The sequence below is a fragment of the Podarcis gaigeae genome (genome assembly GCF_964106915.1).
Source record: "Podarcis gaigeae genome assembly, chromosome: 12".
Taxonomy (NCBI): Eukaryota; Metazoa; Chordata; class Lepidosauria; order Squamata; family Lacertidae; genus Podarcis; species Podarcis gaigeae.
The window spans coordinates 30,642,245-30,668,436 of NC_139688.1; positions in this window are offsets into that span (position 1 = coordinate 30,642,245).

The following is a 26,192-nucleotide window of genomic DNA, read 5'->3' on the forward strand; positions in this document are numbered from 1 at the left end:
CACACTCCTGGTAAACCACCTTCCAGGAGGCGAGTTGAACAGCCCCACTCTGTGCAGCAAGCCACTTCTGTTTAGGAATATGACCCCCATTTACTATGGCACTACATCTTTAAAAGAACAGAAGTATTTATTTTTCACATCTGTAAAAGCTGGCAATAGATCTACTGGGTTTCCTTTTTAAAAATAAATTTTCTTCGACCACTTCTCTTCCTGAATCTGAAGAATTCGTTTCATTTCAAGAAATACAGAAGCTGCTCTTTTCCCCTAATCCTCTACTCTTCATTGTAGGAAAAGAGTAATTTGGAGACCTAAGAACTGATGGTGTATCAGTGTTTTTGGAACAATATCTCCTTTGCTACTGTTTCTTCACTCAGTCTAGCAGATCATTGATTTCTGTACAGGGACCATTGGAGGGGAAAAAATCCAATATTCTATTAGACAAAGAAGGGGAACAGTGAGTCTGCTTCCCAGCTGAATTTGTGAGACAGTGTGTTGAAGAAGGCATTGCATTCCCCTCCCCACCTATGCTGGGTTTGCTCTGGAAACAAGCACAAAAATGAGAGAGCCACAGCAAAGAGGAAACGCAGAGTAACACAAAGCAAAAGAACGTCCATGTGTGCACTGCTGTTCATGGGAGCATTCCTCACTAAGGCAGGAGACAGTATGTGCAGAAGGTTCCTCAAGGTATGTGTTGAGGAATAATCAGAAGTGTCTACTTGTATGAAGCTCTGTATAAAGATCAGTATGTGATCTGTTGCTGCTTGGTCTCAGATAAAAATGCTTCTTTCAGGAATATACCAGGAGCTACAAGACTGCAGTGCATCTTCATAGTTTAATTGCATATTACTTTTATTAATATTATTACTACTACTGTTAATAGGCTTCCATAGGCAGGGTTATATCAAAAGGCCCAGTGTCCACACCTATACTCCCTTTCTTCCTGTGCACAAAGTACAACTCCTGGATTGTTCAATTTACAGTTTTTTTTATTAGGAGAGTGTTGCTAGATCACACGCTATCTGCCCCCTCCGATATGCTCCAGCATTTTCTTTTGGGCCATCAGCTGGGTACAGTTTGAGGCCTCACACCTCCTCTCATGGCCTGCCAGCGCTTTCTGCTTGCCAAACTTTGGCTCAACTGAATTCTCATTCGGCATCTCTCTGCCTCACCCCTTCCCTTCCTCCTCAGTTATAACATACAAGGAACTGTCCCCAGCAGCACCTCTCCTCAGCTGTTCCTCATCTCTCAGGCTGCCTCACTTTGCATAACAGGTGGGCCAATCCTGCTCCTGCAACACTTTCCTCATTTAAATCATTTGTCCTTAGGGCAAAACACAGATACCTGTGTGCAGTGTTATTTTATTTTTTTTCTAGAAAAATAGGTGCCAGAACTCTTTTCTAGAAAAAGAGGTGCCTCCCTCTATCTCTTATAATGGCAATGGTGCCTACCTCAGAGGTGCCGGAACTGAGTTCTGGCTGAAAAAAGCCATGCCTGTGTGCTTTATCCCATGGACAGGAAACCTCTCTTCTTCTTTTTTAAGCCTGGGGGCCATGTTCCCTTCTAGACAAACTTTTGTGAGCCACATGCCAGTGCTGAGCAGGACCAGAGGCAAAATGATGCAGAGCCATTAATGCAAATGTTACCTTTGTATAATACGCTAGTTTCTACACATGTTCAAACACTTCTCTTTGTTCTCACACAAGAAGTATTATCAGAGTTCAAAGACACATTCCACACATTTGGAAAACTCTGGGTATGGAAAGCAGGACTAGTGAGGGGCCTAAGAAAGGGTGTGGTCCCAGGAAGAGTTCCAGTGCCAGATAGTGAGGCCTGAAGAACAATATTTAGGCCCTCGGCCTAAAAACCCTTGTTTTATTCCATAGTAAATAGCGGGGGGGGGGGCTAATTGGTTGAGGAAAACATTTTTAAAATTCCAGCTTGGAATTTTATTGAAGAGGGAATGACAAAATCCCCTCCCTTTGTGCTGTTGCCCCAATCGGTATCGTATATATTCCTGTTCATGGATCTCCCATTATGCATCATTGTTATCAAGAGATGTTTTGTGAAATGATTAGGCGATCAAATCTGAAAGAATTAGCCCCATTTCCCCCCATGACGCGATTTCTACTCGGTAGCCTTCTCCAACAGGTGTAAGCTCTTAGCACAAAAATGGACTCATTTGCTCCTGCCTAATCTTTGGAAAGCGGTGGGGTAGCTGTGTCACTTATCAAATTTACATTGAAAGTGGATAAATTGTTTTGAAAGTGCATCCCAGTGTGAAGCCATCCCTAGCTCCGCTTCGACTTTTGAAATGCCAAACATGGTTTATAAAAATGGTGTGTATTTTGGGTATGTTCGATAAGATTCATACACCCACAAGCATATTCACAAAAGGAGCAGTGTTAGGGGAAAATCCCCTTTACAACTTTCCGGCAAGAATTCTAAGCATATTCATGGTGTGCATGCTATTATACAAATGTATACCTACATTCTTTTAAAGGAAACAGTAATTTTTATAAATCTATGTTTGTTATTCAAGCAAGCAGCAATACTTACATGTTTTATATCTATTTACACACACACACACACGTGCTAAATTGCTGCACAATTTTACGCAACTCTGCTTGGAACCTGCCATTAGGAAGGTATAAAGTTAGATCTACCAGTGAGTTTCTATGCCCGATTCATGGTGCTAGAGCTATCATGCAAAGCTCCAAATTGTTTGGGAGCCAAGGATCTAAAAGACTGGCTCCCAAATATCAATTTTCTTGGGTTCTACTATCCGGAGGACCTGTTGGTGGTGCCAACCACTGAGTGCTGTCTGGTTGGCACTGACCTATGACCTTCCTCTTGAGATGTGTCTGTCTCCCTCATTCTGAATATTCAGGACACATTTTAAAATATATCTCTTTGCCCAGGCATTTGATGTCTGAAAGATACTGATCCCGGAAGCCTTGAAATGATTTGCTAAGAGAATATGTGTCCGTATTGAAAGGTTTTTTTATAGATGTTCTTAATATTTTTATTTTATTATTGATTGCATTGTTTTGCTACTTTGCAACCCTGGGCTCCATTGGGAGGAATGGTGGGATAGAAATAATGGTAATAATACATTCTATACATGGCTGCTTTCAGGAGTGTCTAGTGCAGTGGTGGGGAAGCCCTGGAACCACCCTCCTGAGTATTTTGCCTTTCATGTTTAGAAGGCCAGTTTATTTCTTTCACCAATTATTTTTATTGACTTTCCAATATAAACCCAATTACACAAATTAGTTCCAAATTAATACAATTTTGTTAAGATGCTTCCCAGGCACTGTTCTTGATGGATCTTTATGATCTGATATTACTGCATTTCATATTCTTATTTATTTCGATTACATTCAATTTTCAAAAATTATCACATAATTAACAACTGTAGTCTTAATGTTTCCTATTTGTGTTATCGTTATATTATTTAACTTCCAAAAAAAGGCATCAAGTGAGGAACCATAGCTTTTTCCTTTTCATCCTTTGTGTGCCACATCCAAAAGTCAGTTGTTAGTCTCTTGGCCTTACATGTCTCTCTGATGATTTTCCTTTCTTCTTGTGGCATTTGGGGCTATCTCCTTACTCCCACTGTTTTTGGATTCCAGCTTGGTTGGGGCGGAGCTGCAGCTTCAAGTTTAAACCCTCTTCTTTCTCCGGCTCAGTTCCTTCCCATAATACTCAAGCAGTTCCAAAGCAACAACAGCAGACCCTCCCTTCCACTGGCATTGAGAATTGACAAATTCCAGAGAAGAAGAGGAGGAGGAGGAGGAGGAGGAGGAGGAGTTTGGATTTGATATCCTGCTTTATCACTCCCCTTCAGGAGTCTCAAAGCGGCCAACAATCTCCTTTCCCTTCCTCCCCCACAACAAACACTCTGTGTGGTGAGTGAGGCTGAGAGACTTCAGAGAAGTGTGACTAGCCCAAGGTCACCCAGCAGCTGCATGTGGAGGAGTGGAGACACGAACCCGGTTCACCAGATTACGAGTCTACCGCTCTTAATCACTACACCACACTGGCTCTCCAGAGATTCACCATTTCTTCCTCTGGCTGGGAAGGAAGGGTAAGGGCAGTGCCATTCCTCTTCTGACATCCAAAAAGTCCTCACGCCGCTTTCCTTTCGCTGCTACCATAGCATTTTACTCAAAAAAGAAAGAAAGAAAGATTATATCTCAACATCTCCATGCTCTCTTTCAATCTTTTAGTCCTTTTTAGGGGGGTAGGCTCTAACTCCCAGAGACATCCTTCCAACCAGGCTCCCCACCCCCTTTACTCCTTGCAAGCCATACACAGCTGTACATCTTCTTTAAAATCTCAACGTTACATCGTACATCAAACCATCTTCACTTGCATATCTTAAAATTCAAAATTAGGAGAGGGTTGTCAAATCCTAGATGGAAAAACTTCCATAAAATATAACAGAGAGCCCCCCTCTCTTGCAACCACCTCCAACACAAGATAGAATCTTCTTCCAATTTAAAACCTCAGTTCCATGCAGCTGATTGTTATCTATCTCTGGTGCATGCCTATTCTGAATACCAATTAAAACCCAACTATAAGGAGAGCAAAGACATCACCTTGCCAACAAAGGTCCATATAGTTAAAGTTATGGTTTTCCCAGTAGTGATGTATGGAAGTGAGAGATGGACCATAAAGAAGGCTGATCGCCGAAGAATTGATGCTTTTGAATTATTGTGCTGGAGGAGACTCTTGAGAGTCCCATGGAATGCAAGAAGATCAAACCTCTCCATTCTTAAGGAAATCAGCCCTGGCTGCTCACTGGAAGCACAGATCCTGAAGCTGAGGCTCCAATACTTTGGCCACCTCATGAGAAGAGAAGACTCCCTGGAAAAGACCCTGATGTTGGGAAAGATTGAGGGCACAAGGAGAAGGGGACGACAGAGAACAAGATGGTTGGACAGTGTTCTTGAAGCTACCAGCATGAGTTTGACCAAACTGCGGGAGGCAGTGCTCTGGTCCATGGAGTCATGAAGAGTCGGACACGACTAAACGACTAAACAACAACAATAAGGAGAGCCTCTACATCCAATGGCAATTTGGGGGGTTTCGCATCAGGCAAAGTGTGAGCACACAGTGCCTCTGCCTGCTGATCTGTGCAGGGGCGAGCCATCAAGGCATAGAAGGCCAGTTTCAAGATTATTGTACTAGTGTACAAGGCCCTGGACAACTTAGGCCCCAGAATACCCTAAGGACCACCTTACCCCAATATGTCTCAAGTCAATCACGGGGATTATCTGGGAAAGTACAAGTAAGGGTCCATCATGGACCAGAAGCACAACACATTTCCACAAAAAGTTGTGCTTCCCTGCTATGTTTCAGATGCCTGAACAAAACAGATTAATTTCAGGAGGCCTTTGTGCCATGAATGTTGTTCTAATGTTTTATACCTGATCTTTTCATCTATGTTTTAATTATTTTTTAATATTGTATGGGCGCTTTTTGTAAGCCATTTTGGGATGCACAGTGAAAGAAATGGGATATACATTTCTGCAATAAATAAATATCCACACATGGCGAGAGCAACATTTACTAGTAATTGGACACAACAATTTTCAGACACCATGCACATGCTTTCATTTTCCCAACTGTTTCTTATTTAAACTGTTCAAAGCCTGCCTCTTCTACTGCATCAATCAATATGCATCCCCTTCTCACCCTCACTTGCTCAAAGTCTATGTAACATTTAGAGCAATGCAGCATTGATGTTCATGGACTGTTAAACAGGTACTCCATGTTTAAAGTGGGGACACACTATTGTCTCATAATAGGTTCCTAAAAGCGAGAAGGGAGGAAATAATCCAGGCTCTCGCAGTATGTTAAATGCAATTTCAGGCAACATAAGCATACAGATCAAGCATGAACCGACACATTGTAAGGCTGTCTTTTTAAAATACCGATTCTCTGTCTCCAGTTGAATTCTTGCCATCTTCAGCGTCATTTTTAACCATTTGCCATCCATTTCTCCCTCTGTTATCAGCAATGCAAACACATTAAGCAACACTTCCAGAATGGGAGCTTTTGCACAGGAAGACAGGGTTGTTGTGGTGGTGGGAGGGAAGAACCCCCCTTTCTTCTCTGCCGGCCATTTCCATCTGAAGCTGAATTATTTTTGGAATACAAGAAAATTAATTTTCAAAGAGAAATTGAAAAGAAGTCTGTGATTTGTGTCTGTCTGTGTGTGTCTAAGCTCTCTTTACAAAATATGAATTTTGAATTATCACCATCATTTACAGGAAGCATGTAATTTTCCCCACTGTGATGGCCATTATGATGATTCACTTTAAAAGCTTGGGACAAGCCGTGCATCGTCTGCTGCTGATTCAACTCAGCTTATACCCAGTGAACTGTTTACCTTCCATGAATTGCCTTCGGTCCTATTCATTAGAGGTCCATATTTATCAGACGCCTCCCTGACCTTCTTTATTTCCCTCCTTGCCCCTTCCTTTAACAATGCCCTCTTGCCCAGTGAAGTCTCAGTTGGCCTGCTCCTCTGTCACTGTGTGACTTTCTCTGAGCCAGATCCATAGGATGGCGAGACCCCTGAACCTTTCACGCTTGTGTAAATGAGGATGTGACAGAAGAAGCTGCTTTTGTCACTGTTGGCAGAAGCACAGAATACTGTCTTGCACAGATCAGACTGCTTGTCAATCTTGCCCCAGCATTTGTCAATTCTGAGGTTTCCCATGCCTGTTCTATATCTGGCACTATGGGGAGCCTAAAAGGCAGAATCCTGATCAGACTTGCCTCATGTGAGCTAGCCAGTGGGGATGCAGGAACTATACATCTAAAGCTTGAAATCTCGCCTGCTTCTAATGGTCTCCAATATTTGGTACCACCCATCCACTTGGTAGCAGTGGGAAACAAGCAGATTATAGGCAGTGCTATTTTTCTAGAAAAAGAGATGCCAGAACTCACCATGACTTCTCCTTCTATACAGGAGGGAGGTGCACATCTGTAGCTTGCTTTGTGTGTGTAGGCTTCCACGTGATGTGGAACTTTGATTGCACAGCGCATCTACATCATAGGGGATGCACAGAGAGTACTCACCACTACAGATGTGCTCCCAATGACACATGGCTGTCAGGGGTCTGGGAATGTTAGGAGTGGTGACAGCAGGCTTGCCCATACTTTCTCTTTCCGCGATTGTATGGCGGATGGCACATGGAGGCAGCTTATGTCTTTACGAATACATGATATTGCATGGGTTGCATTTAACTGTGCCTACTCATAGTCAGAACAGTGTCCCACCTCTGCCTCCTGCATCTCCTCCATTCACCCCTCAATTATTCTCCAGAGCAGTTGAGCAGGGAGCCCTGAGAAAAGAAGAGGTTCCGCTGTACAAGCAGAAGTCCACTCATGCAATGTCTACATACATAGAGAAATAGTACACATGTTTACTTGGAAATAAGCCCCACTTGGTCCCAGAAAAGTGTGCACAAAATTGCAAGACTTATGCACTTGTTGTTTCAAAGCAGAGGCAGCAGCTTCACCCCACCTTGCCATGAGACCAGAATCTAGCTTCATTCTCATAGTTCCTAAATTATCTTCCAAACAATCACACGTGTTTCACAAAGCAGGTCCCTAGAATTTCCCCAAGTATATAGCAATTTGAAGTCTTTCCTGTACACCAGGTCATCTCCCCCCCCCAAAAAAAAATATATATATCAGAGAATTCCTGCACTCCCTGCCATTCATAATGTCTTTTTTTTAAAAAAATATTTTTTATTAAAATTTTTCATTATATCAATTCCAACATCAAACAAATTTTCACAAATTTCAGTTTTTGGACTTCCATCAGCTTCTCTGTCAAACATCCATATTTTCCCATTTTTACACATTTTCTAAGTTTAATATTGCATTTTAATATTACTTTTTCAATCCTCTTTCTGTTTAACAAATATTCCTCTACCTTTCACAAAGCCTCTTTAAATCCCACTAGCATTGCTTGTTCATCACATGACATGTACTTTTCAGATATTCAGTAATTTTTTCCTAGTCCTCGATGAACTTCTGTTCCCGTTGATATCTAATCTTCCCAGTTAGTTTGTCCAGTTCAGCATAGTTCATAAGTTTCATTCTCCATTCTTCAAGTGTCAGTATTTCTTCCTGTTTCCGTTTTTGGGCCATTAATATTCTTGCTGCTGTTACTGTGTATTGAAAGAGTTTATTGTCCCTTTTATTTATTTCACTTCCTATTATTCCTAACAGAAATGCTTCTGGTTTTTTTACAAATGTATATTTCAACATTTTCTTCAATTCATTATATATCATTTCCCAGAAACATTTCACTTTCTTACACTCCCACCACATATGAAAAAAGGTTCCTTCTTTTTCTTTACATTTCCAACACTTATTACATGTCTTATACATTTTTGCTAGTTTAACCGGTGTGATATACCATCTATATACCATTTTCATAATGTTCTCTTTTAACGCAGTACATGCTGTAAGTTTTATATTTACATTCCATACTTTTTCCCACTCATTCAATTGTATATTGAATCCAAAATCTTTGGCCCAATGTATCATCACCGACTTTACTTCTTCATCCATCGTTTGCCATTCTAACAACATTTTATACATTTTTGACAATATCTTATAATCACTGTTAATTATCTCTGTTTTAAATTTCGATTCTTTTTCTGCATATCCACTCTTTACAATCCTTTTTAAACATTTCATTTACCTAAAAATAATGCAACCAATCAAACACAAATTCTTTTACTTGTTCGTATGGCTTCATTTTCCACTTTCCTCCTTCTTTAATTATTAATTCTCCATATGTAATCCAGTTCCCTCTCATATTGATTTTCTTTACGCTCATAACCTCTAATAGGGACAACCAGTGTGGAACTTTAGGTTCTAATATATTTTTATACCTATGCAATATTTCTATTAAGGATCTCTGGAAAATATGATTCTCAAAACCCTTGTGGCTTTTCTTCTTCTCCAACCATAGATACACGTGCCATCCAAATCTGTTATCAAATCCTTGTAAATCTAAAAGTTTGTTATTTTTTAATTTTATCCACGCTTTTAACCAACAGAGACAGGACGCTTCGTAATATAATTTCAAGTCTGGCAAGGCAAAGCCTCCTCTTTCTTTCGCATCTGTTAATAACTTAAATTGTATTCTTGGCCTTTTACCCTGCCAAATATATCTTGAAATTACTCTTTGCCACTCTTTAAAAATCACAGTCCCTTTGATTATAGGAATCATTTGAAATAAAAATAACATCTTTGGAAGCACACTCATTTTAATCGTTGAGATTCTCCCCCAAAAAGAGAGTTTCATCCTTCACCATACCTCCAAGTCTTTTTTAATTCCGTTCCACACTGGTACGTAATTATTTTGAAATAAATCAATATTTTTGGAAGTTAACCATATTCCCAAGTATTTCACCTTCTTCACCACTTCAATCCCTATTTCTTGTTGCATTATTTCTGTTACATCATGGTCCATGTTTTTTACAATTACTTTCGTTTTTTTCTTATTTAGTATAAACCCAGCTACCGCCCTGCCATTCATAATGTCAAGTAGCTCATTTAGTACTTCACAGCTTGAAGCCCAAAGGACCATTTTGCCATTATAAATTAAAAATGATGTGATTTGAAATTAGGTAGGCTATAGATTCCTATGTGCAGTCATTCCTATAAATTGTTGAATTACTTTCTTCAGAAGAATGCCATTTGCTTCAGCAGGACAGAATGGGGGAAAGCATCAAATTTTTAAGGACTCTTGAGCTAGAGAACATACCACCTCCCCACACACCACATGTGATTAACCTCTGACCATGTTCAGCCCTCTTCAGGCATTATGAACATGTGAAGGATAGTCATGGGGGTGGGCATGCTAGTTCCACCCCATGTCACCATTCTTGTCACCACCCCAACTCATAAATGATGACTGTCTGGAGTTGGGAGCCTCATGTACTCACAAAGACTCTCTGCATGTTTAGAACACTGGAAAATGAAGACTAAAAAACAACAAGCATCCTCCAGAATACTGGTGAGTCCTGATGTTTAGAAGGATTCCCTCAAAGAGTTGAAGGACATATGGAATGGTGAGGGAGACAAGGCTAGCGCATAACCGCACAGTTCTGCACCTCCTAGCATTTGCTTAACACTTAATCTTAAGGCCTGAAGGTGTTGGTAAAAGAGGGGCAGTCTAGGTGTTATCAATCTAACATGGAAGCCATTCATAGCCACCATGTAACAGCTGTTCCATGGGGCGTTTGCAGTGTATCACTGCTCTGGGTGAACAGCCGAAGCTACTGTTAGCAGACCTTAGGTGAATTGGTTTGAAAAGATTACTTACAGTTTCTGGACTTCAAGGGCTTTACTAATGCAGGAACTATTTACAGGTCAGTAGAGTTGAATGTGAGAAATAGCAGACATATTGTCTCAACAAGTTGAGAGAGAACAAAAAACAAAATGACTTAGCTTTTGGGGGGTGGCATTAACTAAAACAGAGACTATAATCAGGGGACAACTAGATCATTAGACAAAAGTGTCCTTGTGTGGTGTAAAGTAAAACATGCATCAACTAACAGTTCAGGAGAAGGGAATGCATGTGCTTTTCTCCAAAGGCTACCACCTTTAGAGTTCTGGAAACTAAATGGACAATAATCCCAGTCCAAGAATTCATTTGAAAGCAGAGTGTTCACAATTTATTTATTTTTGTTTAGAATTTTAAAAAATCTTTCTAAAATATATTTTCATTATTACTTTTATTAATTATTCATTATCTCTGTGTCTCCTAATTATGGCTGAGATCAATTCAAATACTCCAAGAAGCTTCATGCTCATGGGAAAGTCTCAAACCCCATAGAGTTGCTGCCAGGGTAGAAAATATTGAACTGGGTAGACTGGTCTGACTCAGTATCAGACAGCTTCCTATTTGCCTTTAACCCACACCTAGATGTACCAGCTCAGTACAATGATGAGACTCTGTGCATTCCTGAGGTGCATGGAGGCTGTTGTTAAGTGCAAAACAGCCCTTTCAGCCTCAGTTTGCATTGCTGTTGGAACAAATAGAGTAAATGCCAAACTGAGACATAACTTTATAAATCAGTTTTGAGAATAACTGTGTGTGTGTGTGTGTGTGTGTGTGTGTGTGTGTGTTGTGTGTGTGTTGCAGAACCATGACAGAGAAGCACACAGACCAATGTAAAGTTTGAGAACCACAGGAAGAATTCATGACGCTAATTAGAGTTCTCATTAGATTCCCATAATGAGAAATGTGCGAAACAGTTCCCTTTATTTCTCCAGGGACAAATGGAGCTGATGAAGGAAAGTGGCGGACGGAAAGGAGGGTGAGGAGAGGGCTTGGTATCAGATCACTCACTGAAACAGAAATACAGGGGAGGAAAATAAGGCAGCGTCGTGTCCTGTGTCTAGGTTGTGACATTAAGCTGATGTTTATGCACTCTCTTATTCTTAACATGCACAGGTGTGCTTATGCGCAATGTCAGAAATAGAAATCGGTGAAGTGATCTGTAGCTATATTACTTCTCTCTGGACAACTTAGTGGTTTCTCCACCCCAGAGACTCAGACCGCAGGTGGGGGAAAGTGGAAGAGAGCTGACCCAAACCTGTGGAACTCCCTCCCCACAGAGGTTGAAGCTGGGGCCGTCTGCACATGAAGTAGAAAATCTGCCACTGAGCTACAGGCCTTCTGTTTTGCAGCAAACAGGTTGAGCATAGCAGCTAAAAAAAGTGCTGTCATCGTGTGATGTTCCTGAGGTCCTCTACAAGGACCTGGACCCAGGTGGTCACAAAGGTCAGTCACTCAGCTATACTGCTGGCTGTGTTTTCCAGAGACATCCCTTTAAATAAATGCTTCTACCATATATTGACTTATAGGGAACATTAGAACTCTCCTTTACTCAAGACACATTGGCCTACCCCACAAGTGTCCTGAAAAGACCGGGACATCCCATTTCTTATTATGAGAGAATGGCGGCCATTTTGATTGCTGTGATCTCATGTGATTTTATGGCATGATTTTTCTGTAGAAAAGGCTCTTTTGGGGGGCCGCGATCTTGTGTGGTGCCCCAAAATGTGTGTTTTGGGGCACCATGCCAAACAAGGAGCACTTTTTTGGGGGGGGACAGTGGTGCAAAATCACACACGATCATGGCAACCCAAATGGCCACCGTGCTCTCATAAAAACTGGGAAGATGGAATTTGTGAAGACAGCATCCCACATTTTGGCTTCAAAGTGTTGGAGGATATGCATTGGATGAGATATATTCTTAGAATTCAGTGACATCCAAACACAGGAAGCTCACATATAAAAGTAAAATTTATTTCAGGAACGAAACACCCAGAATAAGGAATCAATGTGTACAGAATATTCATGCTTCTAATGTACTACATTGACATAACTATTTTTCTTAACTGCTACAAATGTTTCCTTACCTTCTTTTCTTCAGAAGGGTCACATGATCTCTATTCTGTATTTGCAAGGAATTGATATTTCATTATGACAGCACCTAAGCTTTGGAACTCCCTGCCCATTGACCAACAGGGAGGGAGAGAACCGTGTACAGACCCTTTTGCTCCTTGGAGGAAAAGTGGAATATAAATGTAATAAATAAATAAATGTGTGTGGTGGGGGAGCACCTCATTCAGGCAAAACACACACACACATTTGTATAACAAAATTACCATAAACTCCTCTAGAGAGGAAGTTAAGGCTAAGCACTTCCCCGATATTCTGCGGAAGTCCCACTGCTTCTGGTCACTTTTGTTAACAAGCCCATATACTTCCTGCCAAGAGTCCTGTTGAGACTAAAGTAGAAGAACTTAGGAAGAAGTTTCTTAATTGATCTTTGTAAATTATCTAGATTAATGGCAGTAACTGGACTAATTGAACTTTTGGATTGTAAAATCATTTACTATGGCTGTTCAATAAATCCCCTGATAACCGGCCAGAATGAGAGGATATATAAAGCCCTGAAAGGAGCTTTTGAAATAGTTGAGTTGAAAGTGGGAGAGAGTCTTTTATAGGGAGCTGGGCAGATGATTAACAGAACAAAGGGACTATCTTCACCCAGAGAGCTATATTTTAGAACTGTGTGCAGGAAACAGGTACATCATATTTGTATGACAAAGGCAAAGGTTTATCAGTATTTAAAAATGAATTATATACAACTAATGCCAATGCGTGGTGAAACTAGGGTGATTGTGAAAAAGGGGGCACATAGAAAAAGAAAGAAAAGTGGGGGGACCAGAGAGTATAAAAAGTCTGAAGAATAAAAGCCTGAAGTTCAACCACTAGATTAAAACAAAAAGTAGAAGAAAGGGGTAAAATAGCAATCAAAATAATAAAGCAGCACTTAACTGTTTTCTTTGTGAAAAGTAACTGAAGGAAGAACCACAGATTTGGAGAAGTTCAAAATGTGTGTTTTAAAGGATTAGTATAGGAGCTGAATGGCTTATCCGACTGGTGGAATGTTTTCAATACTTAAATCCCACAGTGGATACATATGTAATATTCCATAGCCTGGCTTCCAAAGAAAGCTCTCATAAACACTATGAAGAAACAGAGGAAATGGCCTTACACTGAATCAGACCACTAACCATCTAGAAAAAAGAAAAAGGGGAGGAAGGTAAAGGACCCCTGGACGGTTAAGTCCAGTCAAAGGCGACTATGGGGTACAATGCTCATCTTGCTTCAGGCCAAGGGAGCCGGCATTTGTCCACAGACAGCTTTCCAGGTCATGTGGCCAGCATGACTAAACTACTTCTGGCGCAACCGAACACCATGATGGAAACCAGAGCGCATGGAAATGCCATTTACCTTCCCACCACAGTGGTACCTATATATCTAATTGCACTGGTATGCTTTTGAACTACTAGGTTGGCAGAAGCTGGGACAGAGCAATGGTTTAGACCTGCACCCCACTAGCCTATCTCACTCAGCATTGCCTACACTGACTGGTAGTGGTTCTGCAGGATTCCAGGCAGAGGTCTCTCCCAGCCTTGCCTGGAGATACCAGGGACTAATCTGTATGTAAGCTAAATGCTACAGCCCTCCCCTTTCTTTTCTGATGACTATACTTGCTCATCTAAAACACAGATATTGGCCAATGCAAGAGAGCCACATCCCTGCCATTGTTCATAGAGGAACAATGTGGAAACGGAAAGATCAGATGGGAAGAGCCACAAATAAAATTATGTCTGTCGGTATGTTAAATCTATTCCTCCCCCTTCCCTAACTGCAACTCCCCAAACTGGCCTTTGGTGCCCACTCTGTTATTTCCATGTGATGCAATCCACACCCACATTCTGCAGTGTCTTCCTCCATTCCTAGGATACCACCATAGGTGAGAGAGAGAGACAAAGAGAGAGAGAATGTAAGTGAAAGTAGTGCACAGTGTGGAGAAGCATTTGCTCACACTGGCACAGGGCTTCCTTGCAGTGTCTAGCTCAGTCTGCAATGGTCCTGTGATCATGTGATGCCATGTGGTCACATAGCCAGTCCAGGAAGACCTGCAAATTGCTCTGCAGTGCTGTGAGCATGTGTAGGGTTCCCCCTAAAGATTTTCACAGTCAAGGAGAGCCTCTTTTGCCGTCCCATTAAGCTTGAAAGGCAAATGCTATCTCAGAGACACCCTCAACAAGGCTCTGCAAGACTCTTGCTCCCCACAAAAGAGCAGAAACAAAATCCTAGTACCTTAGAGCATGAGTACCTATCTCTTCTACTCAATAAATAATCTGTTTTTTGGGGAGGAAATAGTCGAAAAGCAGTTTTCTCATCAACAGTTATGTGCTAGAAGCTCAAATACATTCATATCAAGTACCCAGAGAATGGAGCTGCACATCAGGTGTGGGGCCAGTGGAATGAATTCCCATGATTTGGGATGATTTGTTTCTCAGCTGAGTGGAAGTTTTTGCAGAAAGACCTTGGGGTGAAGAGCGCTTTATAGCTAATGTGACTGGTCCCAAAATGGCACTTTATCTCACAAAAAAGGGTTTCTTTGAGAACAAGGCTATTCACTTTCACAGAGCAAAGTTAATGTCTTTTGCCAGTGTTAGAAAGCAGCCAGAGTTGTGTGACTGATTGATTGCCATCATTTTATTGGGATAGGGTTTAAATCATTGGTAGTTTACTGATAAAGAAAGAAACAGGGAATGAGCTTTTCTTCTTAACTGAGCAAACTGTTCTGATCCTAGGAAGTTCGATTTACTTGTCAAAATCTGTGTGGCGTATATCGAGTCTATATAGGCAATACAGGTTTTGACAAGTAAATCGAACTTCCTAGGATCAGAATATTATATATTATAGAGCGTGCTATCTCTGATACTCTTGCAAAATGGTTAGTCATCATATATCATGCCCCACTGTTCATATTGAGTGTGGCATACAAATTCTTAACTTATTTTTTTACTTCCAACGCATCTTCTTTATATTAACTGACAGTCCCCCCAATATCTTACTCCAGAGAAAGAGAACCCTAATGCATGCCCTCTGCCGCTTCAAAAATAAACACGAGAGGGTGTATGTATAATCCTGTTATTCATCTTTAAAGCTTTGCTTTTATGCTGCCCGTGTCAGAATAAAGTGTATGGGGGAGCTGTATGTATTTTCTGATTAGTACAGTTTGGGCTTGGGAAAGGTTACTTAAGAAACATTAAACATTAGACGGACTGAAAAGCTGTTCCTAATTCCCTTCAGAACCTCTTGCTATAGCAACCAGGAGAGATAAAGATGAAAAGAATTACTTGTTCCTTGCTTTCCGCACTCCTGCCCTGTAGGCAGACTACTTTTAACCACTTTCAATTAAAGTACCTTGGCAGTTATTTGAAAACTTAGGCTTAAATGACATTTGACAGAGGCAGGCACATTTGCTTAACCTGGATCTACCCCAGTCATAAGGTGTGTGGTGGGGACTGATTTACAGAATAAAGGGGGCATGTGAACACTGTCTTCTCTCCTATGGATTCCCTTCTCACACATCCTATCTCCCCCAAACATTTTTGTCATTTGCAATATTGGGCCCCAATAGCCTCACATATTTCACCAGTGAAAATAGGGGCATGCTTGTAAAGGTCCTATTCTCGTGCCAAATTACTTTATAGAAACGGATGAAGAACCTTCAACATCTGACTAAATGCTACAGTCATTTGCTTTGCATTCAACAATCCTCCATAGACTTAAAACCCAATGAGACAGTGAATCTTTAGGGAAACTGTGCTAGAAAAAGAATGCTGTACACAAATCCCACCCCTCACCCCAGACAAAAAAGAAAATTTGGTCTTGTTTATAGGCACTGCATTGCTTGAGGCATTTCAGAGATTTCTTAACAAGTTCAAGGGAGCTAACTTTTTGTTGCTGCAACAGCCCAGGTATTTTGTTCCAGCTAGTTATTTGACATCACCTTGGGGACGGCAACAGAGCTCTCCTTGCTGGCTGGCTTCTGCCAATTTCCTCCCACAATGTTCTGGGAGTACACACATTCTGGGGCTTTCTGAGAATTAAAAAGGTAGGCCCCACTGGCAGCCCCCACCACCCATGAACAGACAGGAAAACACAAGTGGTGTCCAAACTTTTTTCAAAGAGCAAAGAGGGGCAGATTTGATGAAGTGAAGGGCCATGGAGGCCAACGAAAGAGCCAACCAAATTTTAGGATTGGAGTTGTTGAGATTTTTTTAGGATTTTACCCCAGGAAATAAACTGCCACAGGGGCTCAATTAAACCGACCAGCGGGCTGGATTAGGTCCCCAAAACAGACTTTGGACATGCCTGAACTACATCCAGTTCACTGTGGAGAAAAATGGCAGCTGACAGCTTCCAAAAAGAGCTCTGCTGTCACCATTGACACAGATGAAAAATGTGATAGCTGTCGCCACTAAGAATTGGGGCCCTAACCTCTGAAGATTTTTTGTTTCCACCGCAGAAGTGCCTCCTAGATTTGCCCCCTCTCATGTCTCTAGATCAGGCATGCATGGGGTACTTGTGGCCCTTCAGAATTGGTTTAATGGTCAAGGATGACAAGTGAAACTGAACGTTGTAAGATTCAGGACAGATAAAAGAAAGTACTTCTTCACACACAGCATAGATAAGCTCCGGATCTTTGCCAACTTGGATGGCTTTAAAAGAGGATTAGAGAAATTCATGTAGGATGAGGCTATCCATGACTGCTAGCCATTATGGCTGTTCTCTGCCACCATAGTTGGAAGCAGAAAAGGCTTCCGAATACCTGTTGCTGGAAGCTAGACAAGTGGAGAGTGCTCTTGTGGCCATGTTCTGCTTTAGGGTTTCCCATAGGCACCTGGTTGTTCCAGCTAGTTATTTGACATCACCTTGGGGGTGGCAACAGAGTTCTCCTTGCTGGCTGGCTTCTGCCAATTTCCTCCCACAATGCTCTGGGAGCTTTCTGAGAATTCTGGGGCTTCTGGGAACAGGATACTGGATTAGATGGGCCATTAGCCTGATCCAACAGGCACTTATTATGTTCTTATGTGTAAGAACCAGAAAAAAGGCTGGTAAATAGAGAGAGCTGGAGCATATGGGCATAGGATGGGGTTTGGGAGAAAGGAGGTGATCTGCAGGAGACCTCAGCTCATCTGCTCAAACCCTTTTGACTCTTAAAATATAGGATTCGAGAAGACCCTTTTGCTACTGTTATATGTAGTTTCAGCCTTAAAGGAATTGAAAGGAAAAGCACATAGTGTGGGGGGCACTATTTGGTATTACAAAAGGACAAACCAGAAACATTTTGCACCTTTTCTGCTGTCACCTTTCCTTATATTTTCTTTTGTATCCATTAGTATTTGGGTGTTTAGCAGGTTGGTTACAGTAGCTAAGTGTTAATTGGTTCCTTGGCATGCCGAGATGGAACCTGATTAATTAGGAGAGGAAGTACCAATCCCAAAGCAGCAAGACGTGCCCATCAGTGTTGATGCCTTCAGCTTTGGTATATAATGAGACTTCTCGCTGCAGGCAAAGGGGAGACCGCATGCTTCCTTGTCTCTGGCATGGAGCAGAATTAAGCCTGAACTCTGTAGCAGACCCCTGCTTATCAGTAACCTTGCTATTACTCTGTCAACCCTGATGTGCATAAGCAATATTTTCATCCACTTCCCAGGAGAATTATCTAGCTGTTGAAGTAGAAAATGAATATTTTACAGTTCACTTGTCTGATCAATTACCTACAAGCTGCTGCAGTATTTTATAGCCAGTGGGAGAGCTGTATAGGTGATGATAGGGAAATCTGGAGGGAATCTCAGCCAACTATTTTTTTTTTATTTCTATTTTTTATTTCTATTTTTTTAAAAAAAGAAATGAAATAAAACTGTGAATGAAGCTCCAGTTTTGTTCATGAGGGTCTACCCAGAAATTACAGTGTAACCAATTAAAGTGCGGAAATTGCAATCAGACAAATGTGAATTCCAGAGGTGAGCATGTTTGATTGCTTGATTGAGGGATAATGAAGTGCAGAATGGTTCAAACCTAACTTCTTCTCAATAAAACATCTCCCATGATGCTTTTATTTGCAGATTTTAGTTAATTTAGAAATCATCATATTGGTAGACACTTTGGAAGTCGAAGGGAAATGTAAATTAAATTGCTGACACTCACCCCCAGTGAAAGTGCTTCCTATAGACCCTTTTAGATATTGGTGGAAGACCCACTAAAGTTACATTATTGGGAATTGATTTGAACAAACCACATGGCACTTTTAAAATATTGCCTGGTTCATCGTGATAAATTAGTGAAATCTCACACAAACTGGTTTGAGATTGTTTGTAATTTCATGTGCAGGCTCAGCTAGGTATGTTCATTTGGAAGTAATGGCTTCATTCATTGGGGTTTACTTTCATGTAATTCTGCCCACCATTAAAACATTAGTACTTACAAAAGAAGAGGTTGTAGTATCAAATTGAAAGCCTACAAAAACCTGAAATAAAGTCTTCTTTTGAATAATACTGAGAATATACCAGAATGTTTAGAGGAATTTTTTAAAAAAAATCAGTCCATATTTTCTAGAATTCCTAGAATTCCAGAAAATTGAGTTGCTCCAACTCAGATTTTACTTATGGCTCAGTCCCTCTACAGCAGAGGTGGCTAATGTGGTACCTTCCAGAAGTTGTTGGATTCTAACTCCCATCAACCCCAGCCAGCATGGCCAATTGTCAGGGATATTGGGAGTTGTAATCTGTCAATATCTGGAGGGTGCCATGTCAGCTACCTCTGCTCTATAGCCTAGGCCTGGTCAGGCAGCCTTGAGAGATTCTGATAGGCCTCGTTCTAAATACCATTTTTGTGCTATCTCACTAAAGCTGGACTCTTGCCTTGAGCATTTCTCCTCCTTTCCCAAGGTTCATGAAGTGTCTTCTATACTCCACCAGTTTTGAAAACCTGGACAGTTGATGACAATGTAATAAACATCAAAAATGGGCATAGGGAACCTGTGCCCCTTCAGATCTTGTAGGACTTCAGCTCCCATCAGCCAAAGTGGTACCTCGGGTTATGAACTTAATTCGTTCTGGAGGTCCTTTCTTAACCTGAAACCATTCTTAACCTGAGGTTCCACTTTAGCTAATGGGGCCTCCTGCTGCCACTGCGCCACCGCCACGCAATTTCTGTTCTCATCCTGAGGTAAAGTTCTTAATCTGAGGTGCTACTTCTGGATTAGCAGAGTCTGTAACCCAAAGTGTTTGTAATCCAAGGTGTTTGTAACCTGAGGTGCCACTGTATTGGCTATGATGGCAGGGGCTGATAGGAGTTCAAACCAACAAATGGAAGCCTACAATTTCTCCATACCTGTTAGAGCCTTTATTACATTGTCATCGACTGCCCAGTTTTTCGGAAGCTATGAAAAAACTTAGATACTTCATGTATACTGAGGCAAAGGCAGATAAATGCTGTAGAACAACACAGCTTCAAGTAAAAAATGAAAAACAATGCAACCAAAACCTTCCTTAACCCCCCATGGGTTAAAATCCTGACTAAAGACTCAACAGCTCCATTCTGAGTAGTTATGCTGTATAATGAGCAGTGCCACTTCTCATTCATTGCACCTACCCTGAACTCAGCATGAGACATAACACAAGTTTCCCAGGCAATTCAACTGGAGTGATAAACACTGCTCTAGCTAATCTAATTCTAGTTATGCTGTTTACCTCCTTGCCATTTACTTTCTTACCACTCCCCAGAGTCTCATCTCCACAGCAGAAAGCATTTCATGAAGACTGTAATAATTATCTTTAAGCTCCTGGCATCCAGACAATGGGAAATGGAGGAAAACAGTGAAGAAAACAAGTCCCCTTTATCTACTGCCTTAGGAGGGAAGAATGACAAGTGTACATCCTCATCCCTGCTTCTAGCAATGATAGTCTGTCGTAATTTGAGATCTCCTTCAGCAGCTACAGATATAAAATACTGAAGCATTGTTAGTTGCTAAAATATCTGATCTACAGTTTTTTAGGGGGAGGAGGGAAGAGTCCAATACTGGAATAAACCAGAGTTCACAGTCAATGTCTGCATTCACATGACATTGTTTTCCCACTATTTCCCAGTTATTTTTCACATTGTATTTGAGATTTCACACCATGTAAAAGGCACTTTCTGAAATACAGTATAGCAGAATATAGCACACGTTTATCACTCAGTTTTATATTATTTGCTTCTGGGGGGGGGGAGGGTTTGCAAATAGCGGGGCAATGAATGGATGCCACCTGTTCGGTTTCATTACTGTTGCGTGGCTCAGCTCAGCTCTGCATTTCACTCCACCTGTCTTCCCATTTAATTTCCAAAATTCATTTTGGAATTTCTGCATGTGCAATTGCATCAGGATTCCCTTTCTAAATGTGGTGTTTTGATCATTGTGCAACATGCATTTGTGCACAGTAGTAACCTCTAAGTAGGGGGGAGGAAATGCACAGACCCCAAAGTGCAGCAAACTGTACACACTTGGTGATCTGAACAAAAGCTGGAAATGGAAATCACTAATGTGCTGGTCCATGCAATTTGGAAGCCCCCCAAATCCATAGCAAAAGTCAAAGGGGAATAATTCTGTAAGCGCTTTTCATCTTTACTACTTCTGAATCTACTTTAAACTAATTAATTTTGGCATAGAAAGTCTCTGAGGAATCTGCAATTCTTGATCAATATTTGCTGGTGATTTGGGGGGGTGGGATGGGGTGGGGAGAAATAACATTAACTTAGTAACAGTAGAGACTTTATACCATACACTGTCCCTATTGAAAGTACTGTGCAAGAATGTTTGCCCGGGGAGTGGGGGATATTCAAAAGAATGTTGACTGTGGAAAATGAGCAAAGCAGAACTGATAATTCCAAGGTAGGCTCCATTCACAGTTGGAATGGCAAGACAGTCTTACTAATATGCTCAGTAATACCTCCTGTTTTTGCACTTTTCTCTTCTCTTCCCCAAGTTTGCCATGACTGGTTCTTCTGCGAGCTCTGTATCTCCATCAACCATGTGCTCATTTTGACTCCTGCCAGACTTAATGGGAATTACAGATTAGAGCGAAGCGTGGATGCAGCTTTTTCTTCTTTGACTTTTTAAGATCCTCTAATCCACCCTGAGCCTATGGCAAAGGACAGCGTGTACTCATAATTAACAGGAGGCTCTGTCATTGGATCTGCTGAGGCAGCAGACAAATGCACTGGAGTGTCATTATCCTGTAGACCCACAGTGACCAGGACACTGACTCAAAGGCTACCGTCACGTTGGATTCTTGACTCTGAGCCTGGTGTCCAAAAGACAACTGAATATTTGACTGGTGAGCAAGAATCCCCTGTTCCATATCCTACACCACCAGGGCATTTAAAACCAGGATCCTCATGGATACCTTCCCCCAGGACTGAGGAACCAAACTACGTCTTCAGTACAACAGCACAGAGAGCACACCAAGCAGGAGGCTATTGAGTACAAGAGAAGTGCCTGTTTTCAGGCCAGGGTGTGAGTAGGTGTGTGGGTGTGTTTAAGGGTACTAGTTCCCAGTAATAAGGTGGAGCCTTGGAGAGATGGGCTGGAAACAGAGTCTCAAAAGGCTTCAGTGCACTCCCAGCCCATGTCAGAGCAGGTTGCTCTACTGGGAGCTGTCCATGGTTCTTCAGCATTTGACCTGCCTTGCTTTCTGTGTCCTCTACTGGGAGCTGTCCATTTTATTGAAGCAACTGACCTGCATTGAAACTTTTGTCTTTTTTTTTTTGCAAGAAGGGTTAAAACCATACAGAAAAAAGAAAAGACATTCTGAGTACAGCAAGTCCTATGGTTCACACCAGATAATGAGAGATGGCAAAATGCTTTGCTGCTCTGTCATCAAAAGCAAGGAAACGGTACCAGATATCCTGTAGTGTCCATAGAGATGAGAAGTCTACTTAGGATTAAGCCCTCTCACCTCGGATCAGTTTGGTTATCTGTAGCCCTCTTCAGGTCCCCAAAAGAAAGCGTGAGGGTTCCAACTTAACTGCACATTTGATGGTTAGGAGAAAAGCTGGTGAGTGTGAGGACCCTGAGGTGGGGCTTGTATGCATGACTCCTCCCCCTCCCCACTTTAAGCCCCATATGTTCATTTGAAGCCATGAAGAGGACTTGCATCACACTGCTAAGGGATGTAGAATTTACTGCACACCAGTTGTATGGTGAAAAGTATGCTAAAATGGTTGCCTTTACCAGTAGAATATATCCATCACTAAAATGTCCACCTGGGTGAGTTTCCCTCTTGAGAAATATTTCTAACTTTGCAGAAATGCATATTTTAATCTGAATCCCATTTCAGATGAAATTCAGTTTGCAACCCCATTAAGGCCACTCTACGTGCTGTCACATTCACAGTTGGATGCAAGGCGTCCAGACTGCAGTCTTTAAAGCAGTTATTCTGAGTAAATAAAACTTCCTCTCTAGCCCAGTGAACAATATTACTCACACCTCCATATTATCATGTGAACCATTTTGTCTTCCTTATAATCAAGCTGCTGTTAATATATATGGAGACACGGATGCCAGTGTAAAGAATGAATAAGGTTATGAGCAGTTACCAAACACTTTTCAAAGCATCCTCTTTTTTCTTTTCTTTTCTTTTTTAAACCAACAACCAAATTAATTCTGCTGATGGATTTTTCTTATTTACGTCTTTCCTTGCCGCCTTGGGCTATAATTAGTCACTGAAAATGGTCTTTCTTTGCTTCGATGATACTGTACACTCCAGTCATAGTTCTTGTTCCTTATTAGAGAAAACTCCTCAGCAGATATAATCTCTGCAACCTAATGACCACAGACCCATTTAGAAGCATCTTGAATGCTATCCCTCTTAACAAGGCCATAACGAAGGCAGAGGTGCCAAATTATTAGTTGTCAGACACTTAACAGTACCTGTAAAACTAAGGCAAGGGGGAACATGTGTCTCTGGAATTTTTCTAACTACTTGCAATGCAATAAACAGAACATAATATTTTATTTTAATAAGCTCTTGCTTTTCCGAAGCAGTTATAAAACTAATAAGCTATGAAGCAAGATAAGCAATCAAAGCCAGACACTCCAACAGGCCTTAATTTAACACTGTGGGTTCCCTTTCCTCAGCAGTTGGCGGGGGTGTGGGAGGAGGCTGTGTCCATTACAATTATGTCATATTTCAGGCATAGCCAACAAGGTGCTCCAGAGATATCATCTTCCCCAGAATGGTCAGAAATGCTAGCAGTCACTGGAATAATGTAGCCAGAACCCAGAGAGAAAGGAAATCCTGATAACACTTTACTGAGGAAGCTGAACAAAAACAGTGTATAATTTGAGGGGAAATAAACAGAGATGTTTTGTCTTTCTTATCTCAGGCCTTACACGTAGCCGAGAGACATTCAACCAAACATACAGAGGAAATCTCCTTCAGAACTATGCACCCAATCAGGGCACCATGCTACCTCAGTGAACACTATGCTGGTTGCTAAGCAACACCTTCTCTTCTTCCACTATGGCTCTAGGTTAGAAGACTTATTGGTAACATAATTAACCCTTAAGTTACATACTGAGTGATCCCTGCTATTACACTTCCAACAAGGAACGAAGACAGTTGTCAGAAAACATGTGGTAGGAACCAAGTTGGTTACTCCTGCCAGCTTTACATTTTAATTTTAATTTTAAGAAACACCTACTTCTTTTTCATTTTTTGTAACATCGTCACAGTGTGGTAATGCTCTCCTAATCCATGTTTTTCTAAGGGTGCAGTTTGCATGGCCACTGACAGGTGGTGCTGCAAACTACAGTGTGATGACAAAGTGGGTTCTCAGAGCTGCTGGGCCATTGCAGAAGCGTCAGAGGACAAGGAAGAGGGAACCAGAGACAAAAGACAATTACTTAGGCTGGCATGTGAGAGGGTGGCCCATGCCACAAGTGAGCAACTGGGTAGCCCAGACAGGCAGGAGGCCTAGGCCAGTAAGTGGAGGTTTGGTGAGGACTAAAGGGATCCCCTTCATGGATCTCCTTCATGGATCACTGCCTTGCCGTGGCGAAGGGGCTTGAATAACTCAGAGAAGCTATGAGCTATGCCGTGCAGGGCCACCCAAGATGGACAGGTCATAGTGGAGAGTTTTGACCAAACGTGATCCACCTGGAACCGGCAAGCCACTCCAGTATCCCTGCCAAGAAAACTCCATGGACAAAGGCAACTCCATGGGGTCACGAAGAGTTCCAGTATCCCTGCCAAGAAAACTCCATGGACAAAGGCAACTCCATGGGGTCACGAAGAGTTGGGCACGACTAAACGACTAAACAACAACAAAGGGATGAAGGTAAGGTGGTTTGGGTGAGGTGCAGCTTTGGTGAGAGGTAAAGGGAGAAGGAAGGGGTAGCTTTGTGTTCTCCTTTCAAAGCTGCTTTTAGTTATATTTAAAGAAGACAGAAAACACTTAGCTGCATGTATCACTGAATTTGGTTCTCACCCATGCAAAGCAAATCTTAGGCCCCGTTTTTGAAAGCTCAGGTCCATAGGTTTACTTGCTAACACAGAGGATGGTTAATAGGTCACAGATTTATTGTCTTGCCAAGGATTTCTTTAAGAGATATTAATGTAATGGAAGGTGAGAGACAGAGGGCACCCAGGACTTCACATAGCATCTTTAGATGATCAGCCTGATGAAAAGACATAACATAGCTAACACAGGAAATGCCCTACAGTCTTCAATCTGTGGAAAACAGTACAATTTTTATTTTATATTTTAAAGGCAAGTGGGACATTGCTTGTGTTGTACTGCTAGAGGGAAAACATCATAAATCAAAGGAGTTGAAACAGTTACCATGTAAGCGATACATTGGACATTACATAGAGGGTTGCCTATAGTTCTGTCACTATATTTTAGGAATGGATCTAGCTGCATTGGAGAAGATGCAAAACTGTGAATCAGATATAGGGTTGAGTTTGATCCAAACTTAGCCATGCTTCCAGTAGACCCATTGAAATCAACAGGGTTTAAGTTAATTAAAGCTATAGTAGTTCTCCTGCAAGGATAGAGTTTACCATTTTAGTCTGAGTACAATACAAATCACTGTGGGGGGGGGAATACTGAGACAGGGGAAATGTAACTCCCCCCTTCAAGGACCTTGTTGTCCCAAGTGTTGGGGGTGAGCTTCTGCTTTCTCCACATGGATTTTGGGGTACACAATGGAAATCTATCCATGGCCTTGCATATGGAAAGGCATAGATCAAGCAGTTCGTAATTCCTCTCCCAAATACCTGTGATTGGAGTGGCCTGGGAGAATAATCAATTGTAATTAAAACCAGAGCTGTCCATCAAAATGACAGATTCCCCGGCCCAACTCTTAACTCCTTCCTTTCTTGAATTCTGGCTCTTTTCCCAGTCAGCTTGGTTTCATTTCTTTGGGGGGGGGGGGGGCGTTGTGCATTATTTTGGACATCCAAGGCCACAATGCCACCTGGAAGCTTATGGGATCCCTGGTCTGCCTTGAGACACAAGACTAAAAGCTCAATATCACTCGGAAAGGTGAGTTTCCCTAAACCAGCTCGATCCACCTTATAATTTGAGCTATAAACAAAGCCCATCCATGTCCCTAGTATTTTGTGAAAAGTCAAGTTGTTGCTGCATAGAGACAAACACGCAAGTCCTTGCCTTTTATTTGCACTGGGGACAGGGGCTTCTTATTCACTCCAGTGGGAAG